We start from the raw sequence: 10,711 nt of genomic DNA, 5'->3' as shown, positions 1-10,711 counted from the left end.
ATTTCTAGACAGAAACACATAAAAATAAAATATATTTACTATGATGCCGTTTAAATTTAGTGGGAATCAAAAAAAATAATGCAATATTAAAGTTAATAATATATATATCTTAAAAATATCCATGAAAAACACAAGGACCGAAAACGATAGCATAACTACAGCAACATACACTAAGAACTGCATATAAATAACTACAGAACAATTAAATATAATCAACTTTATTTATGTCATTATACAATTTGCAGAAATCAATGAAATGGTATGGAAACATATAGGAACTAGAAAATCTAGATTCTACATATGATTCTAATTTTCAATAACTGTGTGGCTAAAATTTCAAATTTAGGCATGATTCCACTAAAGTGTATTGTGGGAAACAGTTTAATGGGCTTACTTGCAGAGTCTAGCTAATAATTTACTAGCAAGGATGAGCGTGATCTTTTTCTGAACACCAAACTGGAAAGTCTTTCTCCAGAAAGACTGATAACACACCCCAAATCCTAGTTTCTCCACATCCATATGTTCAAGTCCAGCGGTTCTCAGCTTTTCTAATGCTATGACCCTTTAATACAGTGCCTTATGTTGTATTTCCCACAAACACAAAATTATTTTTATTGCTAATTCATAACTCTAATTTCAGAACTGTTATTAATTGTAGTGGGAATATATGTGTTTTCAGATAGACTGAGGTGATATCTATGAAAGGTTCCTCTGATTCCCCAGAAGGATATTGATACACTTGACGACAATCGCTGCTGTAGACCTTCTGAAGATCATCTGAAATTAATATAGGGTGCACACATCAGTTGATGGGGGGAAACTAGATACTCAGTTGAGGGTCTTGGGACTCTTTCCACTACCCTTGAGGAGATGTAAATAGTCAACAAATACAACTGGGATAATCCTTCTACAAGTAGTCACAATTGAATTACCAAAGATGTTTGTTGCTTATTTTGGAGAATAGTCACACATAACAATTGGCAGCCTTTAATGATCACACTATACTACCTATATCTAATTTCTGTAGAAATAAACAGTGATTAGTGTGGTTCTACAGGATTATAAAGAATGTACATGAATCATACATAACCTTAAGTTTGCAAAGTCATATAAATATTATATATATTGCTGAAAATAATAATTTTGATCATCCACTACTCTTTGCAATAGAAAATTCTAGACCTCTTTTAAAAAACAAACATGTATCTCAGATATTGAATCTTGATAGTCTAAAGCCTTTTTTCACATATAGAGAACATGTTTTATTTTCCTGATTTTGGTGACTACAGTGCCTAGATATTTACATCTCTTCTAGATTTCATTGATGGAAGACAGTGATATTCACAACTTCTTCCTATCCTCTCTAATGTTCTATTTTAGTTTCACAAAACAGGTCCTGGTTCAAAAGAACGCAGTCAGCTTCTGATCTAATTTGAGGCTGGCAGGGATGACCAAAATCTCTAAAGAACTTACATCATAGCTCACAGCATGATTTAGCCTCGTTATTGCCACTTGTTCATGGAAGACATCATCTTATTATTAAACTGAAAAACTGGCCCAGGAAACTGATTACATTGACTTCTATGAATTTTCAGCTTTTGTACAGATATTCTAATAGTATCATCAGTACTCCAAAAAGATAGAAAGCCATTGCCATATGCTTCACCTGATATCAATGCCACTAATTGGCATTCTCTAGAAGAGAACCTAAAAATCACAGAAAATTATCAACAGAGTAGAACTGAAGGTTATTAGAACTGCTGATTGAAAGTAGAAGTTCACTGTTTGAACCAGTTAGAATCTGAATTTTTCTGTAACAATTGTTGGAACTGTAATATGACATTGACTCATTGCTTTCTTGGGAATCAACAAGGGAATGCTAGACAAGTGTCCTAAGAAGTGGGTAGCAAATGCAATCTCTAGTCTTCACAGGAAACTTTCAGAATTGGTCTTAGAGGAATTGGTTTACACAAGTTGCCTGACTCATAGAAGAAGTGACTTCTCAAAGTCATACAAAGGAATTCATAAAGAGTAATCACAGTGTACTCCCAGGAAAACAATTTTAAAGAATTTTGGGTAGGGGACAGAAGCACATGGTGGTAGCATCAGAGATAGGAAAGATGGCAGCTGAAAAATTCTTCTCCTTTAATTTCATTGAAGCAAAGCTAGAGTTCATAGTAAAAGAATCTTCCATTTTGCATCCTATACTTTCAGTGAACTAGATTATCCAGAAACTCAGATTAAGTGACTATACAGTGAATCCTGGCCAGAAGAATACATACATGTAATGATTATTCAAATTATTCTATTACTTATAAAATCTCAAGAGTCAGAAATGGGTTTAAAACCTGATTGATCAAAGAAGGAGCAGAGAAGAAAACAGTGACCTCTTCTCTCTCTCTCTCCCTCCTAGATCCAAAAGCGTTCATGAATCTCTCTAGACCCTCTCTAATATTTCCTGTGTCTCTATAAATATTCCAGTCCTCCCAAATCTCTAAGGCTGATGCAGGGGAAAACCTTATTGTCAATCTTTGAAGTATCAGAGTGTCATTAAAATAGCTCACAACTGCTGCAGACTCTGGAAAGGTAATGTTTCAAACTTTGTACTGTTCAGCATTGAGAAACATGGGTGAGACATAAAATAAGTTGGGAAACCTAGACTCTAAGTTCAAGCTAATGTGTTCAACATGGGATTATACTGCTCAAGGATTTAGCATTTGACTCCAAGAACTGCTTGTATCTTTCACTCTATTTCACTTCCACTAAGGAATGTCAAGAAGCTGGTATGGCTCACTGCCTTAATATATTCAACAACTAACTCGGACATCTAAACCAGTAAGTCATATAATGAAGTAAAATTAAACCTTTCACACTTAATCATGTCATCTTAAAATTCTGGAATCCTGTAAGCAGAGAATTGAACACCCCCCTCCAGCAGAAACAAAACACAACAATAAAATTCACATCTCTACTAGCCTCCAAGGTAGCAATGCCATTCAATCATATGCATAGCTTTGTGTGTATGTATGTGTTCATACATGACTGTTTTGAGTCTTGACGTTAAGAAGGCACTATTTAACAGAGAGTTTTGCAGTTTTATCTTTTATGTTAAAATTTCCCAGCAAATTTAAGTTGAGTTTTGCACATTGTATGAAGAAATATCCACCTATGTTTAATGATCATGTAAATTTTGTTATTGAAACAGCACTTATTGAAAGGACATTTATTAATCTCATTGAAAACATTGACATCTTTCTCAAAAATCAATAGCAGTTTACTTATAGACTCCTAAATATAATGTATAACCTGTATGTGTACTCTTAATACTATATTACATTTTCAAAGTCACCTTTTTATAATGTAGAAACCAATAACAGAAGAACTAACTTGTTCAAATTTAATATGTAGAAAATATGATATTTTTTCATTTATAATGTCTTCAAGAGAGCTGATTCCCTAATTAGATTAGGAAAAAAACTATTTTTCTTACTCCAACAATGAATAAGAATTTTAAGCATCAGTGTCTTTCTTTCCTCACACATTTTATTATATACATTAGTTGTGTGTATGTGTGTGTGTGTGTGTGTGTGTGTGTATGTGTGAATGTCTTCTGAATATTTGCTAAAAATTTCTTCATGTAGCTGTGTATATCTTGGGTAACAAGTTATTCTTTCTACTGCCAACCAGCTTCCAAATAATATCGCAGAAACTTACTATTAATTATAAAATTTCAGCCTATAGTTTAGGCTTCTTTCTAGCTCTTAAGTTAACCCAAATATTTTTAACATGTGCTCTGTCACATGGCTTTTACCTCACTCCCATTTTGTGTGTCTGGCTCCACATGTTGCAGTTCATCTCCTCCTCTTCCTCTCTCTGTATGTAAGTCCTGCCTACACCTCTTGCCTAGCTATTGACTGTTTAGCTCCTTTTTTAGAACCGATCATAGAAATATAGCTTCATGCAGTATATAAATATTCTGCAATATCTGTTTTGTATCAAATTCAAATGATAGGACCCTATAGAACTTTGAAACCTTTCATTTTATTGAAAACTTAGTCTCTGAAATTTAAACATACTGCACTGGTTTCTCATGAGTCTAAAAATTTTGTAATACCTCACATTGTGTTTTCAGTTTTACAAATTGCCACGGACAAGGATCATTTTTATACTGGAGTCTACCCAAATAAAGAGAAGGTAGAGTATATTTAGATAGAATTTTGTTGTTTTCTTTATTTTTTTTGTCCTTGGTACTAACAATAGTTATTGAATACTATGTTTTATTTACTATGTTATGTCTTCAGAATATATTTGCAAAATATTTAAGTTTTCTCACAACTTCAAAGTGAACTTAAAACAAATCATTATTAATATATTTACTTCATCTAAAAATGGTACTTTATTCTAAGAATTGATCTATAGAATGATCTAAAGTTTTACTTGCTATAACTTATGAGAAATTGATTGTTCTTTGAAAAATAGGGTCAATATTTCATGCTTCCTGAAGTCGTGAATGATATGGAAATCATTCTTTGTTCTAAACTGAATCCCAATATAGTCTATAAACAAAGGCATATTTGTTAAAGACAGATTGACTTTTGTACTTCTAATTCTTTTCTTATGTTTGTGACATTTTCATCATCGCTGACATTACATTGGTGTTCAAAGTGTCCATGACATAAAAATTAGTTATTCATTTTTATTAAGAAAATTTGACAATCACAGTAGTTTGAAATATGCATATATATGTATATATGTAAGAGGTGATACATGAGGGGCATTTTCACGCTTTTGTAATATGATTTATTTGATCCAGTACTATGCACACACACTTTTACTATTAACATCTTTTAAAACAATGAGTAGAGTTTTCTCTTCAGCCAATGTATTTGGGTCTTCCAAGGAAGCCAAGGCTGCTTTGGGATGAGGGCCTCCATTACACCATGCAGGCCATCAGCATCATCGCCTCTGTATCCAAACTCACGTGCTTCTACTCAACCTTTATCCTGCACAATGAGGTGATAGTCACTGAGGATAAGATCAATGCCCTTATTAAAACAGATGGGGTCAATGTTGAACCTTTCCGGCCTGGCTTGCTTTCCAAGGCTCTGGCTAACGTCAACATTGGGAGTTTCATCAGCGATATAGAAGCTCTTGATCCTGCTCCAGCAGAATCATCTGTTCCTGTTCTCTCCCATCACTGCGTCCCCAGCTCAGGCAAAGAAAATAGAAGCAAAGAAGGAAGAATTCAAGGAGTCTGATGATGACATAGACTTAGGCCTTTGACTGAAATTTTTGTTAACTTGTCTAATAAAAAGCTGAACCTGTTTAAAAAATGAATATAATAAATACAAACAAACCAACATATTCTACAAATCAATAAAAATGTTCATACATGTGCTATTTATTACTCATAATATATTTTGATAAGTTGATAATGAGAGTACAGAACATTTAAGGGCATAAATCTTAATATTTGTACAATTTGCTGGTATGCTGTCCTTTCTTGTGTTTGACAATTCTAATTAGATTTTAGTGGCTGTTTCCAATTAAGACAGAAGTTTCCCTAGGACATAATAGAATCCTGTAGCTAGGTATGTATTATGATATATGAAAACAGACCTGAAGCATTCTTGAATAAGTTATTATCAATCCTTTTATGCCCTCAAAATTTCATTGTGCAAGCATTAATAAGGAACAAAACTTTATCACCCCTAGGTTCTGCCTACCTTCCTCCATCCACTCCTCCATTCAGAAAGGAGCAGGCCTCTCAAGGAAATCAACAAAGCACATGATTTCACATGTAGGCAGAATCAAACTCTTCCTTCTGCATCAAGGCTGAGCAAGGCGTCTCTGCATGGGGAATAGTTTCCAACAAGGCAGCTCATGTGACAGGGACAGGTCCTGGTCCCCTGCTAACAGCCTGCACACAGACCAAGCTACAAAACTAACTGTTATCCACAAACAGAGGGCCTAAGTAAGTTCCATGAAATCTCCCTAGCAGTTTGTTTAGAGTCCATGAGTTCCCATTAGCCCAGACAGCTATCTCTGTAGGTTTCCCTGTCAAAATCTTCACCCCCTGTTCATATAATCCCTCCTCCATCTTTTCAGCTGGACTCCCAGAGCTCAGTCCCCTGGTTGGCTGTGGATAGTTGCATTTTCTTCCATCAGTTACTGAGTGAAGGCTTTCTGTTGACAATTAGAATAGAATTTGATTGGATTTAAGGTCTACTCCATGAGATGAAGCTCACCCCTGACATTGCTTGCATATACCAGAAACTGAGACTGGATAGATATAATTTTTCTATTTTCTGCTATTTTCCTGCTGAAGTAGTATAGCAATAAAATGACTCCTAATCACATTGTGCTATACCCATTGATAGTGTCTGGACCAGTCATTTTCAGAGAAATGTTAACCTGAAGTAAATGGAAATGAATAGACACCCACAACTGGGCAATATGCGGAGACTGAGAAACCTTCAAACACTCAGTCAGAAATGGGATGTATCAATTTAACCTCTACTCTTGGGGCTCAGGTATCTCTGAAGGAGATGAGGCAGAAAGATTGTAAGCACCAGAGGGTCTGGATGACGAGACCAATATTGTGTCTTCCAGTCACACAAAAACGTAAGAAATTGGTGAACACAGAGATTGTGTCAGCATACATGGGGTGTCCACAGTTCTGGGGTGAATGGAATATCATCTCAGAGAGGGAAGTAGCAACAAGCCCCCATTCTAACATAAACACTACTTCTAATTGATAGCCACCAGGAAATGAAAAATTAGTTTTCTCCATCAGAGTCTCACTGGATGTACAAGTCACTGATGAGGGAGGCCAACCCAGCAGTGGATAGACAACACAAAACAAACTCAATGGTTATTTCTGGAATTTTTTTAGATTCTTTGTCTCACATTATTCATAAGGTTTTTTTTCCTTTCTTACAGATCTTTTATGTATTTATTATGGTATCCTATTATTTGTTATTAGGAGTTTTCTGTATCTCTGATTGTGTGTTTCAGAGTTTATAAGTATTTCTTTTGTTTCAACTTTGACTCTTTTTCTTCTGTTTTTTTTGCTTATTATTTTTTGTTATCATTACTATTATCTCATTTTCATTGTAATGAGAGACAGAAAAAATGGGTGTGGATTGGGGTGGGTATGAAGTTGGGGAAAGAAAAACTTAAGCATGATGTGTTGTATCAAAAGTCTATTTTCAGTTTAAAAAATACTTTTTGGAGAAATTCTTTGGATATCTAGTGAGTTCCCAAGGGGAACTCATGACAGAAATCACAGAGTTTACTGATTTTACCACAAAGTTTAAAACATCTGAGGTAGGAAACAGTGTATCTGAGCATCAGGTAAAAGGGAAAATGTCGAGTTAGAATAGCTCTGAATCAAGAATGAACAGGACAAATGCTTGTTCTAAAGGTAACTCTGAAGATCAGTGTGGCCAGTGACCTTAACATTGTTCATCTAAATTATCCTGAGTTCTACAGTCAGTAAAGAACTTGGTTTTTATCCATTAATTTAGAAAATATTAATTATAAGACATGAGGAATAAAGTCTAGCCTGCTCTGTGTTGCACTCTATTGTGTCTACCATGTAGAGTACTGTTTCTTTGTTTAGACACAGAATCCATACATATCTACTCACTCTTTTGTGATCTAAATGATAGATGTATGTCTTTTTGATAGTTCTCTATATTCTCCACTCCTCGGTGATTTAAATTTGAATAAGAGCCATGTTTTTGTGCTCACCATTAATATCTTTCAAATAGTGTTCCATCTTGCTTATAAAAATATTTCAATAAATTCAATTTTTGTGGAGAGAGTGATTTTAGGCTCCACTTGCTGACACTTAATAATGATGGAAGCAGTGAAATAGTTCATCTCATTAAAATTATTAAGTGAAAAGTTGTTGAAACATATTCATAGATATATCCATTTTCTGGGGCCTCCAAAGAGACTGTTAATTCTTTAACACACTATTCTCCTTTTAATGGCTGGGAAACAATTGACTTAAAATCTAAGAGCAGGTTCACTCTTGTAACAGCAAGCCTAAGGAACATATCTCACAGAAGTAGGAGGGGAATTAAGAGCATTTTTAATGTTAAGAAGAAAAATAGCACTTCTACTGACTAATACTTGAGGAGTGGTTAATTCTTATTAATTCATAATTTGGAAACATAACTATTTGACCTCCCCAAGGGCAAAATACCATAGGAACCTGCTTTTGACCTTTCAAAATTGATGTCAATTATTCTGGTTATATGCTGACATGGATCATCAGTCAGAGAAGCTTGTGACTTGAATCCAGGATTAATCACCTGATATTAACTATCTCTTGAGATCTTATAACACCTTTGCCATAGTTTCAGAAACAAAAATCCTTACAGATTTACAGACCATGCAGGTGAAAGTTTATTGTCAAAGTGAAAAAGTCAATGTGTTAAGTAGTTGAAACACAGTAATCTAAAATTACTAACTTATCAAAATGAGTTACCATTCCAATCAATATTAAGGGCTGCTTCCTTGCAAGCCATGTTATTCATCAATAATTTGATTGAAAATGTTTTGAATGGAGTTTATGCTAACATCCGCTATAATGTGTACATGACAATAGAAAAGCTTAAAACAGGAAAGTGGCTTCACTTTTCCTATATGTTTTAGCCAAACATATGCTTCACAAGAGAAATTACAATGACAGTTCGTCTGCTTTTAAGTCACATCTACTTTATAGCCATGTCTGCTTTAAAGTCTTTGGACATGTGTATAGAATACGCCTTGCTTGAATTATGCAACTGAGGAAATCACTATTAAATAAATTTCAACTACAATTATTAGACATTTTCAGATAAATTTTCATGTCTATTAATTCTTCCTTATGTTATTTGTGTTAATTAATGAGAGAATCTATGCTTGGTGAGGAACAAAATTTTCTTGCTGGTTGGACTTCCTTTGTCCTTCAAATCCTGCAGTTCTAAGTCTGTGGCCCTGAGGTCCTTGCTCTACCTGCTTTATTATGAATCCTACGGGGAAATCTCAAAGACTAGTGAAGGACAGTCAGGAAGCTAAGGAGATGTTGAAGGAAACTAACACAAGAGTGTTTGGGGGATCTTAAGAATGCCAAAGAAGGCCAGGGAACATCAAATCAAAATCACTTTAAACTCAAACCCTGAGGCTAATATTATAACCCCATTTCCAAATTACCAATGTGAGAAAATATATGGTGTATAAGTTCTCTTCTCCTTCATTAATTGGTTTCTAAATATGAAATGGTATTTAAGCAGTTGATTAGTTCTAAAAATGGAAAGACATGAGCAGTAATATTTCCAATGGACAGAAATGCTTGCCTGTATAGAAGCAGGGAGTCGCTGATCTTGGCTGCCAAGTTGTCTGCATCAGCAAATCTTTGGGGCACTCTTGTGATGGGTTTTCTCTATCAGATTATTTGAAATTGGAAGACTTGCCAAAAAGGTAGGTGACACTTTCTGGGGGCAGACCAGACTGAGGGAAATGAATGTCAGTACTGATGAGTATACCCTGGCATGCTTAATCTTTAGAATCAAGGGAGCTTGTGACTTGAATCCAGGGGTAATGAACTTAGGTTTATCTGCTTTTAAGATCCTATAGTCCCTTTGCCACACTTTAGCAAACAAGAATCATAACAGATTTCTGGACTAGGTAGGAAATAATCCATTGCTCAAGTAGAAAATCAAAAACAAACAAACAAACAAAAAGAAACAATGTCTTAAGAAGCAGAACATGTAATAAGTTAAAATTATTAACTCATCAAAACGTGTTAAAATTTTAATCAATGTTAAGATCTTTATGTTTTAAGTCATGTTGTTTCTCACAAATTTTGTCTTAAAATAGTAATCTAGAGTTCAAGATTCCAAGAACAGGTAATAGCTTATCATTATCATTCAGCCAATAAGACCAATTCAGGTCTTGATTCTAAAGTTCTTCCATTGGTAATGACCAGTAAGGACTCTATCATCTCACAATGTTTTGAATCTTTCTGGTTAGAAAGATAACTGGATATATAATATTTTTTCTTTCTGCACATCAGAAAGGTTATGGAATAAATTGTATATGTTCAGATTATTTAGGCTTCACTGAAAGCTAAGAATGTTAAATTATCTATATCCAGATGTAAATCTTTTAGAAAATCATTATATCTTCTAAACTGTGATAATATTGTTTGCCAGGTTTCTTAGAATAAAATGCCTCTCTCTGAAAGTGATGATAAATTCCACTCCAAAAATACCACAGAATCATTGAAATGCTACATTTATACTAGTTTCAAATAAAAGGTGTCATGTATACTATTCATATAATAAAACCAATTGAAATGTTCAGTATAAAACCATGGTTTTAAGAAACTGGCAGAAGATAACACAGGTCTGTGAGATTTCTATTTATTTAGATAAGTCTCCATCTGATTTTGTGTATATCTATATATCTTTTGAAATATAATTAATAGCACCTAATTAGTTTTTGTATACAGCTTAAAAACACAACCATATATATGTACTGAATTTTCTATATCCATTTATCTATTGTGGGCATCAAAGCTTGTTATTTTCCTTACCTATTGTAAATAGTACATCAATAAACATATGTGAAAGTATCTCCATTAAAAATACAGAATTTTTTGGACATATGCCCAGGGATGGTATAGTTGGATTATACTTATTTTTATTTTTAATTT

At 34.1% G+C, this 10,711-nt stretch overlaps 1 pseudogene; it reads left to right on the top strand.

Moving 5' to 3' along the window:
* Nucleotides 1-4,940: 4,940 nt before the first annotated feature.
* Nucleotides 4,941-5,283, top strand: LOC125392290 (large ribosomal subunit protein P1 pseudogene; annotated as a pseudogene).
* Nucleotides 5,284-10,711: the final 5,428 nt, after the last annotated feature.

This window comes from Myodes glareolus, chromosome 12 (assembly GCF_982192425.1).
Source record: "Myodes glareolus chromosome 12, mMyoGla1.1, whole genome shotgun sequence".
Lineage (NCBI taxonomy): Eukaryota > Metazoa > Chordata > Mammalia > Rodentia > Cricetidae > Myodes > Myodes glareolus.
The sequence above is the reverse complement of the archived record's forward strand: the minus strand, read 5'-3'. Positions and strand labels throughout refer to the sequence as shown.